Source organism: Scyliorhinus canicula, chromosome 6 (genome assembly GCF_902713615.1).
Source record: "Scyliorhinus canicula chromosome 6, sScyCan1.1, whole genome shotgun sequence".
Classification (NCBI taxonomy): domain Eukaryota; kingdom Metazoa; phylum Chordata; class Chondrichthyes; order Carcharhiniformes; family Scyliorhinidae; genus Scyliorhinus; species Scyliorhinus canicula.
Window position 1 is genome coordinate 199,603,265 of NC_052151.1, and position 22,282 is coordinate 199,625,546.

The 22,282-nt window shown below is 54.7% G+C and overlaps 1 long non-coding RNA gene across 1 annotated transcript in view; it reads left to right on the top strand.

Moving 5' to 3' along the window:
* Window positions 1-20,529: 20,529 nt before the first annotated feature.
* Window positions 20,530-22,282, top strand: part of LOC119966855 — a 19,829-nt gene continuing 18,076 nt past the window's right edge. The window contains exon 1 of the long non-coding RNA XR_005460861.1: window positions 20,530-20,783. This is a non-coding gene — a long non-coding RNA (uncharacterized LOC119966855). The remainder of the gene's footprint in view (window positions 20,784-22,282) is intronic.

Sequence of the window (22,282 nt, forward strand, 5' to 3'; positions counted from 1 at the left end):
AGGGAGAGGGTGGGGTGGTCAGGGAGAGGGTGGGGAGGGCAGGGAGAGGGTGGGGAGGGCAGGGAGAGGGTGGGGAGGGCAGGGAGAGGGTGGGGTGGGCAGGGAGAGGGTGGGGTGGGCAGGGAGGGGGTGGGCTGCGGGGGGGGTGGTGGGGTGGGCAGGGAGAGGGTGGTGAGGGCAGGGAGAGGGTGGGGTGGGCAGGGAGAGGGTGGGGTGGGCAGGGAGAGGGTGGGGTGGGCTGCGGGCGGGGGGGGGGGCATGCAAGGGGACAGCACTGCAAAGTGGTTCAAGGATGATGTCCAGAAGCACTTCACACACAGGCTCGTGGAAGCGGCCGATCTCTGCACCATACAAATGCCTTAGAAAGTATGCTGGCCATTCAACCCATCTAGGTTGTGCTCTCCCTGCTCCGCATGACCTCCTTCCCAAACCACCACCTTCTCCTGTTTTCACCACATCCTTTTCTTCCCTTCTCCCTGATCTGTTAACCCAGCTTCCCCCTCAACTCCCTCGACACTATTCACTTCAAGCTGCTCCCTGTATGAGGGAGTTCACTCACTGAGGAAAGGGGTTTCTCTTGATTTCCTGACTGAATTTACCAGTGACTGACTTACATTCACAGAAAATTAGAATAATACAGCACAGCAGAGACCTTTCGGCCCATCGAGTCTGCACCGGTGCATGTAAAACTCCTGAGCTGCCGACCCAATCCCATTTGCCGGCCCTTGGCCCATAGCCTTGAATGTTATGACGCGCCAAGTACTCATTCAGGTACTTTATGAAGGATGTGAGGCAATCTGCCTCTACCACCCTCCCAGGCAGTTCATTCCAGACTGTCACCACCCTCTGGGTAGCAAAGCTTTTCCTCAAATCCCCCCTAAACCTCCTGCCGCTGACCTTGAACTTGTGCCCCCTCATCACTGACCCTTCAACAAAGGGGAACAGCTGCTCCCTCTCCACCCTGTCCATACCCCTCATAATCTTGTCCACCTCGATCAGGCCGCCCCTCAGTCTTCTCTGCTCGAAGGAAAACAACCCAAGCCTATCCAACCTCTCTTCATAATTTAAATGTTACATCCCAGGCAACATCCTGGTGAATCGTCTCTCCACAATGGTGGCTTCATTTCTCGTTCCTCTCCACATGTGGGCATATTGGTCTCACCAAGCAATATTGTGATCAGAACTGTGCACCGTCCTCCCAAGTGTAGTCTAACCGAGGGATATGGAGACCAGAACTGTGCACAGTGCTCCCAATATGGTCTAACGGAGGGATATGGAGACCAGAACTGTGCACAGTGCTCCAAGTGTGATCTAACCGAGGGATATGGAGACCAGAACTGTGCACAGTGCTCCCAGTGTGGTCTAACCTAGGGATATGGAGACCAGAACTGTGCACGGTGCTCCCAGTGTGGTCTAACCGAGGGATATGGAGACCAGAACTGTGCACAGTGCTCCCAGTGTGGTCTAACCGAGGGATATGGAGACCAGAACTGTGCACAGTGCTCCCAGTGTGGTCTAACCGAGGGATATGGAGACCAGAACTGTGCATAGTGCTCCCAGTGTGGTCTAACGGGGATATTATGATCAGAATTGTGCAGTGTGGTCTAACTGGGGGATATTATGATCAGAATTGTGCTCAGTGCTCCCAGTGTGGTCTAACTGGGGGATATTATGATCAGAATTGTGCACAGTGCTCCCAGTGTGGTCTAACTGGGGGATATGATCAGAATTGTGCACAGTGCTCCAAGTGTGATCTGACTATGGGATTTGGAGACAGCATGCATCATTTTCAATTCCTCAGACAAATATCCAGGCTTGAGCTGACAAATGGCAAGTTATATTCACATCACAAGTTCCAGGCAATGACTGTCTCCTACAAGAGAGGATCTAACCACCGCCTCTTGGCATTCAATAGCAATGCCATCGCTGAACGCCCACAATCAACATCCTGGGGGTTACCATGGATCAGAAACTGAACTCGACTAACCACATTAATACTGTGGCTACCAGGGAAGGTCAAAGGCTAGGAATCCTACGGAAAGTAACTCACCTCCTGACCACCTAAAGCCTGTCCACCATTTACAAGGCACAAGTCAGGAGTGTGATGGAATACTCTCCACTTGCCTGGATGAGTGAAGCTCCAACAACTCCAAGCTTGACACCATCCAGGACGAAGCAGGCCCTGCTTGATTGCTCCCCTTCCACAAACATTCACTCCCTCCACCACCAATGCACAGTATCAGCCGTGTATACCGTCTACGAGATGCACTGCAGGAACTCACCAAGATTCCTCAGGCAGCACCTTCCAAATCCACGACCACTACCATCTAGAAGGACGAGAGCAGCAGATACTTGGAAACCCCACCACCTGGAGTTCCCCTCCAAGTCACTCACCATCCTGACTTGGAAATATATCACCGTTCCTTCACTGTCACTGGGGCAACATCTTGGAACTCCCTCCCTAACAGCACAGTGTGTGTACCTACACCTCGGACTGCAGTGTTCAAGAAGACAGCTCACCACCACCTGCTCAAGGGGCAATTAGGGATGGGCAATAAACACTGGCCTGGCCAACGATGCCCACATCCCGTAAAGGTTTAACCAGCAGTGGTCCAACCCATGGTTGCATCATCTCTTAGAACCCTTTCAGTGCAGAATTAGACCATTCAGACCATCGAGTCTGCACCGACACTCCAAAAGAGCACACTACCGAGGCCCAATTACCCCGCTCGAGCCCCGAAACCCCACTGAACTTTTGGACACCAGAAGGGCTAATTTACCATGGCCAAACCATCTGACCTGCACATTTTTGGACTGTGGGAGGAAACCCAGGCAGACACAGGGAGAACGTGCAAACTCCTCACAGTCACCGAGGCTGGAATTAAACCCAGATCCATGGCACAGTGAGGCAGCAGTGCTAACCACTGTACCACCTTAACTTCCCAGAGACTCCCTCTTTAAAAAGGGTTCCTGGTGCAGAGACTGGATGTAAACTATTCCCAAGGATGAAATGTAACTGATTTTCTCAGCTGTATGTCAAAACCATGAATAAAATATTAAAATACTCAATCCTTTTACTAGTATCTGTGTGTGAGGTTTATGAAGTTCGCAACCTTGTAGCCTACTCCAGCCCCTACAACCCTCCCTATCTCTGTAACCTCCTCCAGCCCCGACAACCCTCCCTATCTCTAACCTCCTCCAGCCCCGACAACTCTCCCTATCTCTGTAACCTCCTCCAGCCCCTACAACCCTCCCTATCTCTGTCACCTCATCCAGCCCCTACAACCCTCCCTATCTCTGTAACCTTCTCCAGCCGCTACAACCCTCCCTATCTCTGTCACCTCATCCAGCCCCTACAACCCTCCCTATCTCTGTAACCTCCTCCAGCCGCTACAACCCTCCCTATCTCTGTAACCTCATCCAGCCCCTACAACCCTCCCTATCTCTGTAACCTCCTCCAGCCCAAACAATCCTCCCTATCTCTGTAACCTCCTCCAGCCCCTACAACCCGCCCTATCTCTGTCCAAAATTGTTCTTCGTGTTGGGTTATGGGGCTAGGGTGGAGGTGTTGACCTTGGGTAGGATGCTCTTTCCAAGAGCCGGTGCAGACTCGATGGGCCGAATGGCCTCCCGCACTGTAAATTCTATGTATCTCTGTAACCTCATCCAGCCGCTACAACCCTCCCAATCTCTGTAGCCTCCTCCAGCCGCTACAACCCTCCCTATCTCTGTAACCTCATCCAGCCCCTAAAACACTCCCTATCTCTGTAACCTCATCCAGCCCCTAAAACACTCCCTATCTCTGTAACCTCCTCCAGCCCCTACAACCCGCCCTATCTCTGTAACCTCCTCCAGCCACTACAACCCTCCCTATCTCTGTAACCTCATCCAGCCCCCACAACCTTCCCTATCTCTGTAACCTCCTCCAGCCCCTACAACCCTCCCTATTCTGTAACCTCCTCCAGCCCCGACCTCCCTCCCTATCTCTGTAACCTCCTCCAGCCCCTACAAACCTCCCTATCTCTGTAACCTCCTCCAGCCGCTACAACCCTCCCTATCTCTGTAACCTCCTCCAGCCCCTACAACCCGCCCTATCTCTGTAACTTCCTCCAGACCCTACAACCCTCCCTATCTCTGTAACCGCCTCCAGTCCCCAACAACCCTCCCTATCTCTGTAACCTCCTCCAGTCCCATAACCCTCCCTATTTCTGTAACCTCGAGCCCCTGCAGCCCTCCCTATCTCTTCGACCTCCTCCAATCCCTAGAACCATCCCTACCTCTGTAACCTCTCCAGCCTCTATAAACTTCCCGATCTCTGATGCTTCCTACAACCATCCCTATCTCTGAAACCTCAGCCCCTGGAACCCTCCCTATATCTTATCAATCCTCCAGCCATTACAACCCAGCCCATCTCTAACCTATGCTAGCCGCTAGAACCCTCCCTATAACTAACTTCCTCCAACCATCCCTATCTATGTCACCTCCTCCAGTCCCCTATAAACCTTAATAACTCTCGACCCTACACCACCCCCCACAACTCTCCCTTTGTTTGCAACCTTCTCCATCCCTGCAACCCTCTTTCTGTAACCTCCAGTCCCTACAACCCTCCCTATCTCTGTAACCTCCTCCAGCCCCAACAGCCCTCCCTATCTCTGTAACGTCCAACAGCTCTCCCTATCTCTGTAACCTCCTCCAGCCCCTACAATCCTCCGTATCACTGTAAACCTCTTCCATGCAGCCCTCCCTATCTCTATAATGTCCTCCAGCCCCTACAACCCTCCCTATCTCTGTAACCTCCTCCAGCCCCTACAACCCTCCCCACCTCTGTAATGTCCTCCAGCCTCTACAACCCTCCCTATCACTAACCTCCTCCAACCTTCCCTATCTCGGTTACCTCCTACAAGCTGGCATCTTGAGCCTCGCCCGATTTCCATCACTCTACATTAACGGCCGTTCTTCAGGTTCCTTGGGTCTAAGCTCTGGAATCCCCCCACCAAACCTCTCCACCCCTCTTTTTCTCTCTGTTTCCTCGGACTGTCCTCACAGCTATGACCGGGATATTTTCCCCAATATCTCCTGACGTGAATGTTTGACAAATTCTGTTTGTCAACACTCCTTTGAAGCACCCTGAGAAGTTTTGCTGTGTTAAATATATTAAATTAAACATTATAGATTGAAGCAGTCCACATCCATTTGCAGCGAGACCTGAACAATATCCGGGCTTGGGCTGACGAGGGACAAGTTACATTCATGTCACACAAATGTCAGGCAACGGTAGCACAGTGGTTAGCACAGTTGCTTATAGTATCAGGGTCCCAGGTTTGATTCCTGCTTGGGTCACTATGGGGAGTCTGCACATTTTCCCTGTGTCGGTGTGGGTTACCTCCGGGTGCTCTGGTTTCCTCGCACAAGTCCTGAAAGACATGCTGTTGGGTGAATTGGACATTCTGAATTCTCCCTCTACCTGAACAGGTGCCGGAATGTGGCGACTAGGGGCTTTTCACAATAACTTCATTGCAGTGATAATGTAAGCTTACCTGTGACAATAGAAAGTCTTACAACACCAGGTTAAAGTCCAACAGGTTTGTTTCAATCACTAGCTTTTGGAGCTCAGCTCCTTCATCGGGTATTCACTGAGGAAGGAGCTGCGCTCCGAAAGCTAGTGTTTGAAACAAACCTGTTGGACTTTAACCTGGTGTTGGAAGACTTCTTACTGTGCTCACCCCAGTCCAACGCCGGCATCTGCACATTGTGACAATAAAGATTATTATCTTAGTTAAAAAGTCTTACAACACCAGGTTAAAGTCCAACAGGTTTGTTTCAAACACTAGCTTTTGGAGCACGGCTCCTTCCTCAGGTGAAAGACGTGCTGCTCGATGAATTGGACATTCTGAATTCTCCCTCTGTACCCGAACAGGCAGCGGAATGTGGAGACTAGGGGCTTACAGGATTTACCTGAGGAAGGAGCAGTGCTCCGAAAGCTCGTGTTTGAAACAAACCTGTTGGACTTTAACCTGGTGTTTTAAGACTTCTTACTGTGCTCACACCAGTCCAACGCCGGCATCTCCACATTATTATTATCTCCTACAAGAGAGGATCTAACCATTGCCCCTTGACATTCAATGGCATTACCATCGCTGAATCCCCCACAATCAACATCCGGGGGGTTACCACTGACCACAAATTGAATGGGACGAGACATATTAATACAGTGGCTACCAGGGCAGGTCAGAGGCTGGGAATCCTGTAACTCGCCTCCTGACTCCCCAAAGTCTGTCCACCATCTACAAGGCACAAGTCAGGAGTGTAATGGAATACTCTCCACTTGTCTGGATGAGTAAAGCTCCATCAACACTCAAGGCCTATGACAATAATAATCATAATAATAACAATCGCTTATTGTCACAATTAGGCTTCAATGAATTAGAACAGCACAGAACAGGCCCTTCGGCCCTCAATGTTGTGCCGAGCCATGATCACCCGACTCAAGCCCACGTATCCACCCTATACCAGTAACCCAACAACCCCCATTAACATTATTTTTTTTAGGACACCAAGGGCAATTTAGCCTGGCCAATCCACCTAACCCGCACATCTTTGGACTGTGGGAGGAAACCGGAGCACCCGGAGGAAACCCACGCACACACGGGGAGGACGTGCAGACTCCGCACAGACAGTGACCCAGCCGGGAACCGAACCGGGGACCCTGGAGCTGTGAAGCATTGATGCTAACGACCATGCTACCGTGCTGCCCAATGAAGTTACAGTGAAAAGCCCCTAGTCACCAGACAAGGTCCTGTAATGGAGACTGTTAAATAAGTTAAGAGCTCATGGTGTTAAGGGTAAGATCCTGGCATGGATAGAGGATTGGCTGACTGGCAGAAGGCAGAGAGTGGGGATAAAGGGGTCTTTTTCAGGATGGCAGCCGGTGACTAGTGGTGTGCCTCAGGGGTCGGTGCTGGGACCACAACTTTTCACAATATACATGGAGGAAGGAACTGAAGGCACTGTTGCTAAGTTTGAAGCTGATACAAAGATGTTTAGATGGACATGTAGTATTGAGGAAGCAGGGTGGCTGCAGAAAAACTTGGACAGGCTGGGAGAGTGGGCAATGGAGTGGCAGATGGAATACAATGTGGAAAAGTGTGAGGTTATGCACTTTGGTAGGTAGAATGCAGACATAGACTATTTTCTAAATGGGAAAAGACTTAGGAAATCAGAAACACAAAGGGACTTGGGATTCTTTATTCACAATTCTGTTAAGGTTAACGTGCAGGTTCAGCCGGCAGTTAGGAAGGCAAATGCAATGTTAGCATTCATGTCGAGAGGGCTAGAATACAAGACCAGGGATGTACCTCTGAGGCTGTATAAGGCTCTGGTCAGACCCCATTTTGGAATACCGAGAGCAGTTTTGGGCCCTGTATCTAAGGAAGGATGTGCTAGCCTTGGAAAGGGTCCAGAGGAGAAGAATGATCCTTGGAATGAAGAGCTTGTCGTATGAGGAACGGTTGAGGACCAGAATGTCCTAATTTTGCTCCTCTGTCTTATGGTCTTAAGAGGCTCGACTCCATCCAGGACAAGGCAGCCTGTTTAATTGCTCCCCCTTTCCACAAACATTCACTCCCTCCACTATCAACGCACAGTAGCAGCCGTGTGTACCACCTACAAGATGCACTGCAGTTATTTCACTGTCGCTGGGTCAAAATCCTGAAACTACCCACCCAACAGCACAGTGGATGTACCTACACCACATTGACTGCAGCGGTTCAAGAAGGCAGCTCACCACCACCTTCTCGAGGGCAATTTGGAACTGGCCAGTGAAGCCAACAACCCTTGAGGAAGTAAAGTAAAAAGGCTGTTCGGTCTGTGTAAATGGGGAGAGGTGGGTGAGGGGGTTAATCCCCCTCCGAAAGGGGAACAGGCTGCCCAGTGTGTGTAAATGGGGAGAGGTGGGTGAGGGGTTAATCCCCCTCCGATAGGGGAACAGGCTGCCCAGTGTGTGTAAATGAGGGAGAGGTGGGTGAGGGGGTTAATCCCCCTCCGATAGGGGAACAGGCTGCCCAGTGTGTGTAAATGGGGAGAGGTGGGTGAGGGGGTTAATCCCCCCCCGATAGGGGAACAGGCTGCCCAGTGTGTGTAAATGGGGAGAGGTGGGTGAGGGGGTTAATCCCCCTCCGATAGGGGAACAGGCTGCCCAGTGTGTGTAAATGGGGAGAGGTGGGTGAGGGGGTTAATCCCCCTCCGATAGGGGAACAGGCTGCCCAGTGTGTGTAAATGGGGAGAGGTGGGTGAGGGGGTTAATCCCCCTCCGATAGGGGAACAGGCTGCCCAGTGTGTGTAAATAGGGAGAGGTGGGTGAGGGGGTTAATCCCCCTCCGATAGGGGAACAGGCTGCCCAGTGTGTGTAAATGGGGAGAGGTGGGTGAGGGGGTTAATCCCCCCTCCGATAGGGGAACAGGCTGCCCAGTGTGTGTAAATGGGAGAGGTGGGTGAGGGGGTTAATCCCCCTCCGATAGGGGAACAGGCTGCCCAGTGTGTGTAAATGGGGAGGGGTGGGTGAGGGGGTTAATCCCCCTCCGATAGGGGAACAGGCTGCCCAGTGTGTGTAAATGGGGAGAGGTGGGTGAGGGGGTTAATCCCCCCTTCGATAGGGGAACAGGCTGCCCAGTGTGTGTAAATGGGGAGAGGTAGGTGAGGAGGTTAATCCCCCCTCCCAGGGGCAGCACAGTAACATTGTGGACAGCACAATCGCTTCACAGCTCCAGGGTCCCAGGTTCGATTCCAACTTGGGTCACTGTATGTGCGGAGTCTGCACATCTTCCCCGTGTGTGCGTGGGTTTCCTCCGGGTGCTCCGGTTTCCTCCCACAGTCCAAAGATGTGCAAGTTAGGTGGATTAGCCATGATAAATTGCCCTTAGTGTCCAAAATTGCCCTTAGGGATGGGTGGGGTTACTGGGTTATGAGGATAGGGTGGGGAGGGTGCTCTTTCCAGGAGCCGGTGCAGACTCGATGGGCCGAATGGCCTCCTTCTGCACTGTAAATTCTATGTAATCTATGATAGGGGAACAGGCTGCCCAGTGTGTGTAAATGGGGAGAGGTGGGTGAGGGGGTTAGTCCCCCCTCCGATAGGGGAACAGGCTGCCCAGTGTGTGTAAATGGGGAGAGGTGGGTGAGGGGGTTAATCCCCCTCCGATAGGGGAACAGGCTGCACAGTGTGTGTAAATGGGGAGAGGTGGGTGAGGGGGTTAATCCCCCTCCGATAGGGGAACAGTCTGCCCAGTGTGTGTAAATGGGGAGAGGTGGGTGAGGGGGTTAATCCCCCTCCGATAGGGGAACAGGCTGCCCAGTGTGTGTAAATGGGGAGAGGTGGGTGAGGGGGTTAATCCCCCTCCGATAGGGGAACAGGCTGCCCAGTGTGTGTAAATGGGGAGAGGTGGGTGAGGGGGTTAGTCCCCCCTCCGATAGGGGAACAGGCTGCCCAGTGTGTGTAAATGGGGAGAGGTGGGTGAGGGGGGTTAATCCCCCTCCGATAGGGGAACAGGCTGCACAGTGTGTGTAAATGGGGAGAGGTAGGGTGAGGGGGTTAATCCCCCTCCGATAGGGGAACAGTCTGCCCAGTGTGTGTAAATGGGGAGAGGTGGGTGAGGGGGTTAATCCCCCTCCGATAGGGGAACAGGCTGCCCAGTGTGTGTAAATGGGGAGAGGTGGGTGAGGGAGTTAATCCCCCTCCGATAGGGGAACAGGCTGCCCAGTGTGTGTAAATGGGGAGAGGTGGGTGAGGGGGTTAATCCCCCTCCGATAGGGGAACAGGCTGCCCAGTGTGTGTAAATGGGGAGAGGTGGGTGAGGGGGTTAATCCCCCTCCGATAGGGGAACAGGCTGCCCAGTGTGTGTAAATGGGGAGAGGTGGATGAGGGGGTTAATCCCCCCTCCGATAGGGGAACAGGCTGCCCAGTGTGTGTAAATGGGGAGAGGTGGGTGAGGAGGTTAATCCCCCTCCGAGGGGCAGCACAGTAACATTGTGGATAGCACAATCGCTTCACAGCTCCAGGGTCCCAGGTTCGATTCCAGCTTGGGTCACTGTATGTGCGGAGTCTGCACATCTTCCCCGTGTGTGCGTGGGTTTCCTCCGGGTGCTCCGGTTTCCTCTCACAGTCCAAAGATGTGCAAGTTAGGTGGATTGGCCATGATAAATTGCCCTTAGTGCCCAAAATTGCCCTTAGGGATGGGTGGGGTTACTGGGTTATGAGGATAGGGTGGGTAGGGTGCTCTTTCCAGGAGCCGGTGCAGACTCGATGGGCCGAATGGCCTCCTTCTGCACTGTAAATTCTATGTAATCTATGATAGGGGAACAGGCTGCCCAGTGTGTGTAAATGGGGAGAGGTGGGTGAGGGGGTTAGTCCCCCCTCCAATAGGGGAACAGGCTGCCCAGTGTGTGTAAATGGGGAGAGGTGGGTGAGGAGGTTAATCCCCCTCCGAGGGGCAGCACAGTAACATTGTGGATAGCACAATCGCTTCACAGCTCCAGGGTACAAGGTTCGATTCCAGCTTGGGCCACTGTCTGTGCGGAGTCTGCACATCCTCCCCGTGTGTGCGTGGGTTTCCTCCGGGTGCTCCTGTTTCCTCCCACAGTCCAAAGATGTGCAAGTTAGGTGGACTGGCCATGATAAATTGCCCTTAGTGTCCATAATTGCCCTTAGGGATGGGTGGGTTACTGGGTTATGAGGATAGGGTGGGTAGGGTGCTCTTTCCAGGAGCCGGTGCAGACTCGATGGGCCAAATGGCCTCCTTCTGCACTGTACATTCTATGTAATCTATGATAGGGGAACAGGCTGCCCAGTGTGTGTAAATGGGGAGAGGTGGGTGAGGGGGTTAATCCCCCTCCGATAGGGGAACAGGCTGCCCAGTGTGTGTAAATGGGGAGAGGTGGGTGAGGGGGTTAATCCCCCTCCGATAGGGGAACAGGCTGCCCAGTGTGTGTAAATGGGGAGAGGTGGGTGAGGGGGTTAATCCCCCTCTGATAGGCGAACAGGCTGCCCAGTGTGTGTAAATGGGGAGAGGTGGGTGAGCGGGGTTAATCCCCCCTCCGATAGGGGAACAGGCTGCCCAGTGTGTGTAAATGGGGAGAGGTGGGTGAGGGGGTTAATCCCCCTCCGATAGGGGAACAGGCTGCCCAGTGTGTGTAAATGGGGAGAGGTGGGTGAGGGGGTTAATCCCCCCTCCGATAGGGGAACAGGCTGCCCAGTGTGTGTAAATGGGGAGAGGTGGGTGAGGAGGTTAATCCCCCTCCGAGGGGCAGCACAGTAACATTGTGGATAGCACAATCGCTTCACAGCTCCAGGGTACAAGGTTCGATTCCAGCTTGGGCCACTGTCTGTGCGGAGTCTGCACATCCTCCCCGTGTGTGCGTGGGTTTCCTCTGGGTGCTCCTGTTTCCTCCCACAGTCCAAAGATGTGCAAGTTAGGTGGACTGGCTTGATAAATTGCCCTTAGTGTCCATAATTGCCCTTAGGGATGGGTGGGGTTACTGGGTTATGAGGATAGGGTGGGTAGGGTGCTCTTTCCAGGAGCCGGTGCAGACTCGATGGGCCAAATGGCCTCCTTCTGCACTGTACATTCTATGTAATCTATGATAGGGGAACAGGCTGCCCAGTGTGTGTAAATGGGGAGAGGTGGGTGAGGGGGTTAATCCCCCTCCGATAGGGGAACAGGCTGCCCAGTGTGTGTAAATGGGGAGAGGTGGGTGAGGGGGTTAATCCCCCTCTGATAGGCGAACAGGCTGCCCAGTGTGTGTAAATGGGGAGAGGTGGGTGAGCGGGGTTAATCCCCCCTCCGATAGGGGAACAGGCTGCCCAGTGTGTGTAAATGGGGAGAGGTGGGTGAGGGGGTTAATCCCCCTCCGATAGGGGAACAGGCTGCCCAGTGTGTGTAAATGGGGAGAGGTGGGTGAGGGGGTTAATCCCCCCCCCCCCGATAGGGGAACAGGCTGCCCAGTGTGTGTAAATGGGGAGAGGTGGGTGAGGGGGTTAATCCCCCCCCCCCCCCGATAGGGGAACAGGCTGCCCAGTGTGTGTAAATGGGGAGAAGTGGGTGAGGGGGTTAATCCCCCCTCCGATAGGGGAACAGGCTGTCCAGTGTGTGTAAATGGGGCGAGGTGGGTGAGGGGGTTAATCCCCCTCCGATAGGGGAACAGGCTGCCCAGTGTGTGTAAATGGGGAGAGGTGGGTGAGGGGGTTAATTTCCCTCCGATAGGGGAACAGGCTACCCAGTGTGTGTAAATGGGGAGAGGTGGGTGAGGGGGTTTATCCCCCTCCGATAGGGGAACAGGCTGCCCAGTGTGTGTAAATGGGGAGAGGTGGGTGAGGGGGTTAATCCCCCCTCCGATAGGGGAACAGGCTGCCCAGTGTGTGTAAATGTGGAGAGGTGGGTGAGGGGGTTAATCCCCCTCCGATAGGGGAACAGGCTGCCCAGTGTGTGTAAATGGGGAGAGGTGGGTGAGGGGTTAATCCCCCTCCGATAGGGGAACAGGCTGCCCAGTGTGTGTAAATGGGGAGAGGTGGGTGAGGGGGTTAATCCCCCTCCGATAGGGGAACAGGCTGCCCAGTGTGTGTAAATGGGGAGAGGTGGGTGAGGGGTTAATCCCCCTCCGATAGGGGAACAGGCTGCCCAGTGTGTGTAAATGGGGAGAGGTGGGTGAGGGGGTTAATCCCCCTCCGATAGGGGAACAGGCTGCCCAGTGTGTGTAAATGGGGAGAGGTGGGTGAGGGGGTTAATCCCCCTCCGATAGGGGAACAGGCTGCCCAGTGTGTGTAAATGGGGAGAGGTTGGTGAGGGGGTTAATCCCCCCTCCGATAGGGAAACAGGCTGCCCAGTGTGTGTAAATGGGGAGAGGTGGGTGAGGGGGTTAATCCCCCTCCGATAGGGGAACAGGCTGCCCAGTGTGTGTAAATGGGGAGAGGTGGGTGAGGGGGTTAATCCCCCTCCGATAGGGGAAGAGGCTGCCCAGTGTGTGTAAATGGGGAGAGGTGGGTGAGGGGGTTAATCCCCCTCCGATAGGGGAACAGGCTGCCCAGTGTGTGTAAATGGGGAGAGGTGGGTGAGGGGGTTAATCCCCCTCCGATAGGGGAACAGGCTGCCCAGTGTGTGTAAATAGGGAGAGGTGGGTGCGGGGGTTAATCCCCCTCCGATAGGGGAACGGGCTGCCCAGTGTGTGTAAATGGGGAGAGGTGGGTGAGGGGGTTAATCCCCCCTCCGATAGGGGAACAGGCTGCCCAGTGTGTGTAAATTGGGAGAGGTGGGTGAGGGGGTTAATCCCCCTCCGATAGGGGAACAGGCTGCCCAGTGTGTGTAAATGGGGAGGGGTGGGTGAGGGGGTTAATCCCCCTCCGATAGGGGAACAGGCTGCCCAGTGTGTGTAAATGGGGAGAGGTGGGTGAGGGGGTTAATCCCCCCTTCGATAGGGGAACAGGCTGCCCAGTGTGTGTAAATGGGGAGAGGTAGGTGAGGAGGTTAATCCCCCTCCCAGGGGCAGCACAGTAACATTGTGGACAGCACAATCGCTTCACAGCTCCAGGGTCCCAGGTTCGATTCCAACTTGGGTCACTGTATGTGCGGAGTCTGCACATCTTCCCCGTGTGTGCGTGGGTTTCCTCCGGGTGCTCCGGTTTCCTCCCACAGTCCAAAGATGTGCAAGTTAGGTGGATTAGCCATGATAAATTGCCCTTAGTGTCCAAAATTGCCCTTAGGGATGGGTGGGGTTACTGGGTTATGAGGATAGCGTGGGGAGGGTGCTCTTTCCAGGAGCCGGTGCAGACTCGATGGGCCGAATGGCCTCCTTCTGCACTGTAAATTCTATGTAATCTATGATAGGGGAACAGGCTGCCCAGTGTGTGTAAATGGGGAGAGGTGGGTGAGGGGGTTAGTCCCCCCTCCGATAGGGGAACAGGCTGCCCAGTGTGTGTAAATGGGGAGAGGTGGGTGAGGGGGTTTAATCCCCTCCGATAGGGGAACAGGCTGCACAGTGTGTGTAAATGGGGAGAGGTGGGTGAGGGGGTTAATCCCCCTCCGATAGGGGAACAGTCTGCCCAGTGTGTGTAAATGGGGAGAGGTGGGTGAGGGGGTTAATCCCCCTCCGATAGGGGAACAGGCTGCCCAGTGTGTGTAAATGGGGAGAGGTGGGTGAGGGGGTTAATCCCCCTCCGATAGGGGAACAGGCTGCCCAGTGTGTGTAAATGGGGAGAGGTGGGTGAGGGGGTTAGTCCCCCCTCCGATAGGGGAACAGGCTGCCCAGTGTGTGTAAATGGGGAGAGGTGGGTGAGGGGGGTTAATCCCCCTCCGATAGGGGAACAGGCTGCACAGTGTGTGTAAATGGGGAGAGGTAGGTGAGGGGGTTAATCCCCCTCCGATAGGGGAACAGTCTGCCCAGTGTGTGTAAATGGGGAGAGGTGGGTGAGGGGGTTAATCCCCCTCCGATAGGGGAACAGGCTGCCCAGTGTGTGTAAATGGGGAGAGGTGGGTGAGGGAGTTAATCCCCCTCCGATAGGGGAACAGGCTGCCCAGTGTGTGTAAATGGGGAGAGGTGGGTGAGGGGGTTAATCCCCCTCCGATAGGGGAACAGGCTGCCCAGTGTGTGTAAATGGGGAGAGGTGGGTGAGGGGGTTAATCCCCCTCCGATAGGGGAACAGGCTGCCCAGTGTGTGTAAATGGGGAGAGGTGGATGAGGGGGTTAATCCCCCCTCCGATAGGGGAACAGGCTGCCCAGTGTGTGTAAATGGGGAGAGGTGGGTGAGGAGGTTAATCCCCCTCCGAGGGGCAGCACAGTAACATTGTGGATAGCACAATCGCTTCACAGCTCCAGGGTCCCAGGTTCGATTCCAGCTTGGGTCACTGTCTGTGCGGAGTCTGCACATCCTCCCCGTGTGTGCGTGGGTTTCCTCCGGGTGCTCCTGTTTCCTCCCACAGTCCAAAGATGTGCAAGTTTGGTGGACTGGCCATGATAAATTGCCCTTAGTGTCCAAAATTGCCCTTAGGGATGGGTGGGGTTACTGGGTTATGAGGATAGGGTGGGTAGGGTGCTCTTTCCAGGAGCCGGTGCAGACTCGATGGGCCAAATGGCCTCCTTCTGCACTGTACATTCTATGTAATCTATGATAGGGGAACAGGCTGCCCAGTGTGTGTAAATGGGGAGAGGTGGGTGAGGGGGTTAATCCCCCTCCGATAGTGGAACAGGCTGCCCAGTGTGTGTAAATGGGGAGAGGTGGGTGAGGGGGTTAATCCCCCTCTGATAGGCGAACAGGCTGCCCAGTGTGTGTAAATGGGGAGAGGTGGGTGAGCGGGGTTAATCCCCCCTCCGATAGGGGAACAGGCTGCCCAGTGTGTGTAAATGGGGAGAGGTGGGTGAGGGGGTTAATCCCCCTCCGATAGGGGAACAGGCTGCCCAGTGTGTGTAAATGGGGAGAGGTGGGTGAGGGGGTTAATCCCCCCCCCGATAGGGGAACAGGCTGCCCAGTGTGTGTAAATGGGGAGAGGTGGGTGAGGGGGTTAATCCCCCTCCGATAGGGGAACAGGCTGCCCAGTGTGTGTAAATGGGGAGAGGTGGGTGAGGGGGTTAATCCCCCTCCGATAGGGGAACAGGCTGCCCAGTGTGTGTAAATGGGGAGAGGTGGGTGAGGGGTTAATCCCCCTCCGATAGGGGAACAGGCTGCCCAGTGTGTAAATGGGGAGAGGTGGGTGAGAGGGTTAATCCCCCCACCGATAGGGGAACAGGCTGCCCAGTGTGTGTAAATGAGGGAGAGGTGGGTGAGGGGGTTAATCCCCCTCCGATAGGGGAACAGGCTGCCCAGTGTGTGTAAATAGGGAGAGGTGGGTGAGGGGGTTAATCCCCCTCCGATAGGGGAACGGGCTGCCCAGTGTGTGTAAATGGGGAGAGGTGGGTGAGGGGGGTTAATCCCCCCTCCGATAGGGGAACAGGCTGCCCAGTGTGTGTAAATGGGGAGAGGTGGGTGAGGGGGTTAATCCCCCTCCGATAGGGGAACAGGCTGCCCAGTGTGTGTAAATGGGGAGGGGTGGGTGAGGGGGTTAATCCCCTTCCGATAGGGGAACAGGCTGCCCAGTGTGTGTAAATGGGGAGAGGTGGGTGAGGGGGTTAATCCCCCCTTCGATAGGGGAACAGGCTGCCCAGTGTGTGTAAATGGGGAGAGGTAGGTGAGGAGGTTAATCCCCCTCCCAGGGGCAGCACAGTAACATTGTGGACAGCACAATCGCTTCACAGCTCCAGGGTCCCAGGTTCGATTCCAACTTGGGTCACTGTATGTGCGGAGTCTGCACATCTTCCCCGTGTGTGCGTGGGTTTCCTCCGGGTGCTCCGGTTTCCTCTCACAGTCCAAAGATGTGCAAGTTAGGTGGATTGGCCATGATAAATTGCCCTTAGTGCCCAAAATTGCCCTTAGGGATGGGTGGGGTTACTGGGTTATGAGGATAGGGTGGGTAGGGTGCTCTTTCCAGGAGCCGGTGCAGACTCGATGGGCCGAATGGTCTCCTTCTGCACTGTAAATTCTATGTAATCTATGATAGGGGAACAGGCTGCCCAGTGTGTGTAAATGGGGAGAGGTGGGTGAGGGGGTTAGTCCCCCCTCTGATAGGGGAACAGGCTGCCCAGTGTGTGTAAATGGGGAGAGGTGGGTGAGGAGGTTAATCCCCCTCCGAGGGGCAGCACAGTAACATTGTGGATAGCACAATCGCTTCACAGCTCCAGGGTACAAGGTTCGATTCCAGCTTGGGCCACTGTCTGTGCGGAGTCTGCACATCCTCCCCGTGTGTGCGTGGGTTTCCTCCGGGTGCTCCTGTTTCCTCCCACAGTCCAAAGATGTGCAAGTTAGGTGGACTGGCCATGATAAATTGCCCTTAGTGTCCATAATTGCCCTTAGGGATGGGTGGGGTTACTGGGTTATGAGGATAGGGTGGGTAGGGTGCTCTTTCCAGGAGCCGGTGCAGACTCGATGGGCCAAATGGCCTCCTTCTGCACTGTACATTCTATGTAATCTATGATAGGGGAACAGGCTGCCCAGTGTGTGTAAATGGGGAGAGGTGGGTGAGGGGGTTAATCCCCCTCCGATAGGGGAACAGGCTGCCCAGTGTGTGTAAATGGGGAGAGGTGGGTGAGGGGGTTAATCCCCCTCCGATAGGGGAAACAGGCTGCCCAGTGTGTGTAAATGGGGAGAGGTGGGTGAGGGGGTTAATCCCCCTCTGATAGGCGAACAGGCTGCCCAGTGTGTGTAAATGGGGAGAGGTGGGTGAGCGGGGTTAATCCCCCCTCCGATAGGGGAACAGGCTGCCCAGTGTGTGTAAATGGGGAGAGGTGGGTGAGGGGGTTAATCCCCCTCCGATAGGGGAACAGGCTGCCCAGTGTGTGTAAATGGGGAGAGGTGGGTGAGGGGGTTAATCCCCCCTCCGATAGGGGAACAGGCTGCCCAGTGTGTGTAAATGGGGAGAGGTGGGTGAGGAGGTTAATCCCCCTCCGAGGGGCAGCACAGTAACATTGTGGATAGCACAATCGCTTCACAGCTCCAGGGTACAAGGTTCGATTCCAGCTTGGGCCACTGTCTGTGCGGAGTCTGCACATCCTCCCCGTGTGTGCGTGTGTTTCCTCCGGGTGCTCCTGTTTCCTCCCACAGTCCAAAGATGTGCAAGTTAGGTGGACTGGCCATGATAAATTGCCCTTAGTGTCCATAATTGCCCTTAGGGATGGGTGGGGTTACTGGGTTATGAGGATAGGGTGGGTAGGGTGCTCTTTCCAGGAGCCGGTGCAGACTCGATGGGCCAAATGGCCTCCTTCTGCACTGTACATTCTATGTAATCTATGATAGGGGAACAGGCTGCCCAGTGTGTGTAAATGGGGAGAGGTGGGTGAGGGGGTTAATCCCCCTCCGATAGGGGAACAGGCTGCCCAGTGTGTGTAAATGGGGAGAGGTGGGTGAGGGGGTTAATCCCCCTCTGATAGGCGAACAGGCTGCCCAGTGTGTGTAAATGGGGAGAGGTGGGGTGAGCGGGGTTAATCCCCCCTCCGATAGGGGAACAGGCTGCCCAGTGTGTGTAAATGGGGAGAGGTGGGTGAGGGGGTTAATCCCCCTCCGATAGGGGAACAGGCTGCCCAGTGTGTGTAAATGGGGAGAGGTGGGTGAGGGGGTTAATCCCCCCTCCGATAGGGGAACAGGCTGCCCAGTGTGTGTAAATGGGGAGAGGTGGGTGAGGAGGTTAATCCCCCTCCGAGGGGCAGCACAGTAACATTGTGGATAGCACAATCGCTTCACAGCTCCAGGGTACAAGGTTCGATTCCAGCTTGGGCCACTGTCTGTGCGGAGTCTGCACATCCTCCCCGTGTGTGCGTGGGTTTCCTCCGGGTGCTCCTGTTTCCTCCCACAGTCCAAAGATGTGCAAGTTAGGTGGACTGGCCATGATAAATTGCCCTTAGTGTCCATAATTGCCCTTAGGGATGGGTGGGGTTACTGGGTTATGAGGATAGGGTGGGTAGGGTGCTCTTTCCAGGAGCCGGTGCAGACTCGATGGGCCAAATGGCCTCCTTCTGCACTGTACATTCTATGTAATCTATGATAGGGGAACAGGCTGCCCAGTGTGTGTAAATGGGGAGAGGTGGGTGAGGGGGTTAATCCCCCTCCGATAGGGGAACAGGCTGCCCAGTGTGTGTAAATGGGGAGAGGTGGGTGAGGGGGTTAATCCCCCTCTGATAGGCGAACAGGCTGCCCAGTGTGTGTAAATGGGGAGAGGTGGGTGAGCGGGGTTAATCCCCCCTCCGATAGGGGAACAGGCTGCCCAGTGTGTGTAAATGGGGAGAGGTGGGTGAGGGGGTTAATCCCCCTCCGATAGGGGAACAGGCTGCCCAGTGTGTGTAAATGGGGAGAGGTGGGTGAGGGGGTTAATCCCCCCCCCCGATAGGGGAACAGGCTGCCCAGTGTGTGTAAATGGGGAGAGGTGGGTGAGGGGGTTAATCCCCCCCCCCCCGATAGGGGAACAGGCTGCCCAGTGTGTGTAAATGGGGAGAAGTGGGTGAGGGGGTTAATCCCCCCTCCGATAGGGGAACAGGCTGTCCAGTGTGTGTAAATGGGGCGTGGTGGGTGAGGGGGTTAATCCCCCTCCGATAGGGGAACAGGCTGCCCAGTGTGTGTAAATGGGGAGAGGTGGGTGAGGGGGTTAATTCCCCTCCGATAGGGGAACAGGCTACCCAGTGTGTGTAAATGGGGAGAGGTGGGTGAGGGGGTTAATCCCCCCTCCGATAGGGGAACAGGCTGCCCAGTGTGTGTAAATGGGGAGAGGTGGGTGAGGGGGTTAATCCCCCCTCCGATAGGGGAACAGGCTGCCCAGTGTGTGTAAATGTGGAGAGGTGGGTGAGGGGGTTAATCCCCCTCCGATAGGGGAACAGGCTGCCCAGTGTGTGTAAATGGGGAGAGGTGGGTGAGGGGTTAATCCCCCTCCGATAGGGGAACAGGCTGCCCAGTGTGTGTAAATGGGGAGAGGTGGGTGAGGGGGTTAATCCCCCTCCGATAGGGGAACAGGCTGCCCAGTGTGTGTAAATGGGAAGAGGTGGGTGAGGGGTTAATCCCCCTCCGATAGGGGAACAGGCTGCCCAGTGTGTGTAAATGGGGAGAGGTGGGTGAGGGGGTTAATCCCCCTCCGATAGGGGAACAGGCTGCCCAGTGTGTGTAAATGGGGAGAGGTGGGTGAGGGGGTTAATCCCCCTCCGATAGGGGAACAGGCTGCCCAGTGTGTGTAAATGGGGAGAGGTTGGTGAGGGGGTTAATCCCCCCTCCGATAGGGGAACAGGCTGCCCAGTGTGTGTAAATGGGGAGAGGTGGGTGAGGGGGTTAATCCCCCCTCCGATAGGGGAACAGGCTGCCCAGTGTGTGTAAATGGGGAGAGGTGGGTGAGGGGGTTAATCCCCCCTCCGATCGGGGAACAGGCTGCCCAGTGTGTGTAAATGGGGAGAGGTGGATGAGGGGGTTAATCCCCCTCCGATAGGGGAACAGGCTGCCCAGTGTGTGTAAATGGGGAGAGGTGGGTGAGGGGGTTAATCCCCCCCCCCCCCCGATAGGGGAACAGGCTGCCCAGTGTGTGTAAATGGGAAGAGGTGGGTGAGGGGGTTAATCCCCCTCCGATAGGGGAACAGGCTGCCCAGTGTGTGTAAATGGGGAGAGGTGGGTGAGGGGGTTAATCCCCCTCCGATAGGGGAACAGGCTGCCCAGTGTGTGTAAATGGGGAGAGGTGGGTGAGGGGGTTAATCCCCCCTCCGATAGGGGAACAGGCTGCCCAGTGTGTAAATGGGGAGAGGTGGGTGAGGGGGTTAATCCCCCCTCCGATAGGGGAACAGGCTGCCCAGTGTGTGTAAATGGGGAGAGGTGGGTGAGGGGGTTAATCCCCCCTCCGATAGGGGAACAGGCTGCCCAGTGTGTGTAAATGGGGAGACGTGGGTGAGGGGGGTTAATCCCCCTCCGATAGGGGAACAGGCTGCCCAGTGTGTGTAAATGGGGAGAGGTAGGGAGGGGTTAATCTAAATCTGCTGCCAATTGAAGTCCGTCCCCTTTCTGTTGATTGGCTGGGTTCTTCCTTGGAATCTGATTTTATGTTGGGTTACTGACATCCTGTCTGTTGTCACGGTCTCTCATCTCTTGCATTGCAGGAGAACGGGTTTTGAGGACTGGATTGTGTGTGCAGAGAGTTGGAGAGGAGCAGCTGCATTACTGGGAGAGCTGACTGACAGCCAACATGAACAAGGTAAGACACAGGCTGGGAGTTTTGTGCTGGGGACAAGGTTAAACAGGTAAGTGCTGGGTTTGCGGGGTTCGGCAGGGGCGGTGAGGGGGGACAGAGAGAGAGAGAGAGAGACACACACACACACACAGACTGGAACACAGAGGGCGAGAGAACGAGAGCGAGAGTCACAGCGAAACAGAAAGTTGAAGGCAGGAATGGGAAGAAAAGCGAGCCCAATGTAACAGCCAGACAGACAGAGCTTCCCCCCTTTCCTGTTCGCATTGTCCCAACGGACTCTGCAACTCTGCTTCCTCCCCAACTCCAGGGACATGAACTCCATCATCCAGCTTCACAGCAATGTCACACCACAAGACCATTAGAGATCGGAGCAGAATTAGGCCATTCAGCCCATCGAGTTTGCTCCGCTATTCAATCATGGCTGATATGTTTCTCATCCCCATTCTCCTGCCTTCTTCCCATAGCCCCTGATCCCCTTATTAATCAATAACCTATCTATCTCTGTCTTAAAGTCATTCAGTGATTTGGCCTCCACAGCCTTCTGCGGCAAAGAGTTCCCCAGATTCACCACCCTCTGGCTGAAGAAATTCCTCCTCATCTCTGTTTTAAAGGATCGTCCCTTTAGTCTGAGATTGTGCCCTCTGGTTCTAGTTTTTCCTACAATTGGAAACATTCTCTCCACGTCCACTCTATTCACCTCTCGCAGTATCCTGTAAGTTTCAATAAGATCCCCCCTCATCCTTCTAAACTCCATTGAGTACGGACCCAGAGTCCTCAAACATTCCTCATACGACAAGCTCTTCATTCCAGGGATCATTCTTGTGAATCTCCTCTGGATCCTTTCCAAGGCCAGCACGTCCTTTCTTAGATACGGGGCCCAAAACTGCTCACAATACTCCAAATGGGGTCTGACCAGAGCCTTATGCAGCCTCAGAAGTACATCCCTGGTCTTGTATTCTAGCCCTCTCGACATGAATGCTAACATTGCATTTGCCGTCTTAACTGCCGACCAAACCTGCACGTTAACCTTACGAGAATCGTAAACAAGGACACCCAAGTCCCTTTGTGCTTCTGCTTTCCGAAGCGTTTCCCAATTTAGAAAATAGTCTATGCCTAGATTCCTCCTTCCAAAGTGCATAATCTCACACTTTTCCACATTGTATTCCATCTGCCACTTCATTGCCCACTCTCCTAGCCTGTCCAAGTCCTTCTTCCTCAATACTACCTGTCCCTCTACCGATCGTTGTATCATCTGCAAAGGGGGTCAATCAATACTGAGGGAGTGCTGCACTGTCAGAGGGTCAGTACTGAAGGAGTGCTGCACTGTCAGAGGGTCAGTACTGAAGGAGTGCTGCACTGTCAGAGGGTCAATACTGAGGGAGTGCTGCACTGTCAGAGGGTCAGTACTGAGGGAGTGCTGCACTGTCAGAGGGTCAGTACTGAGGGTGCTGCACTGTCAGAGGGTCAGTACTGAGGGAGTGCTGCACTGTCAGAGGGTCAGT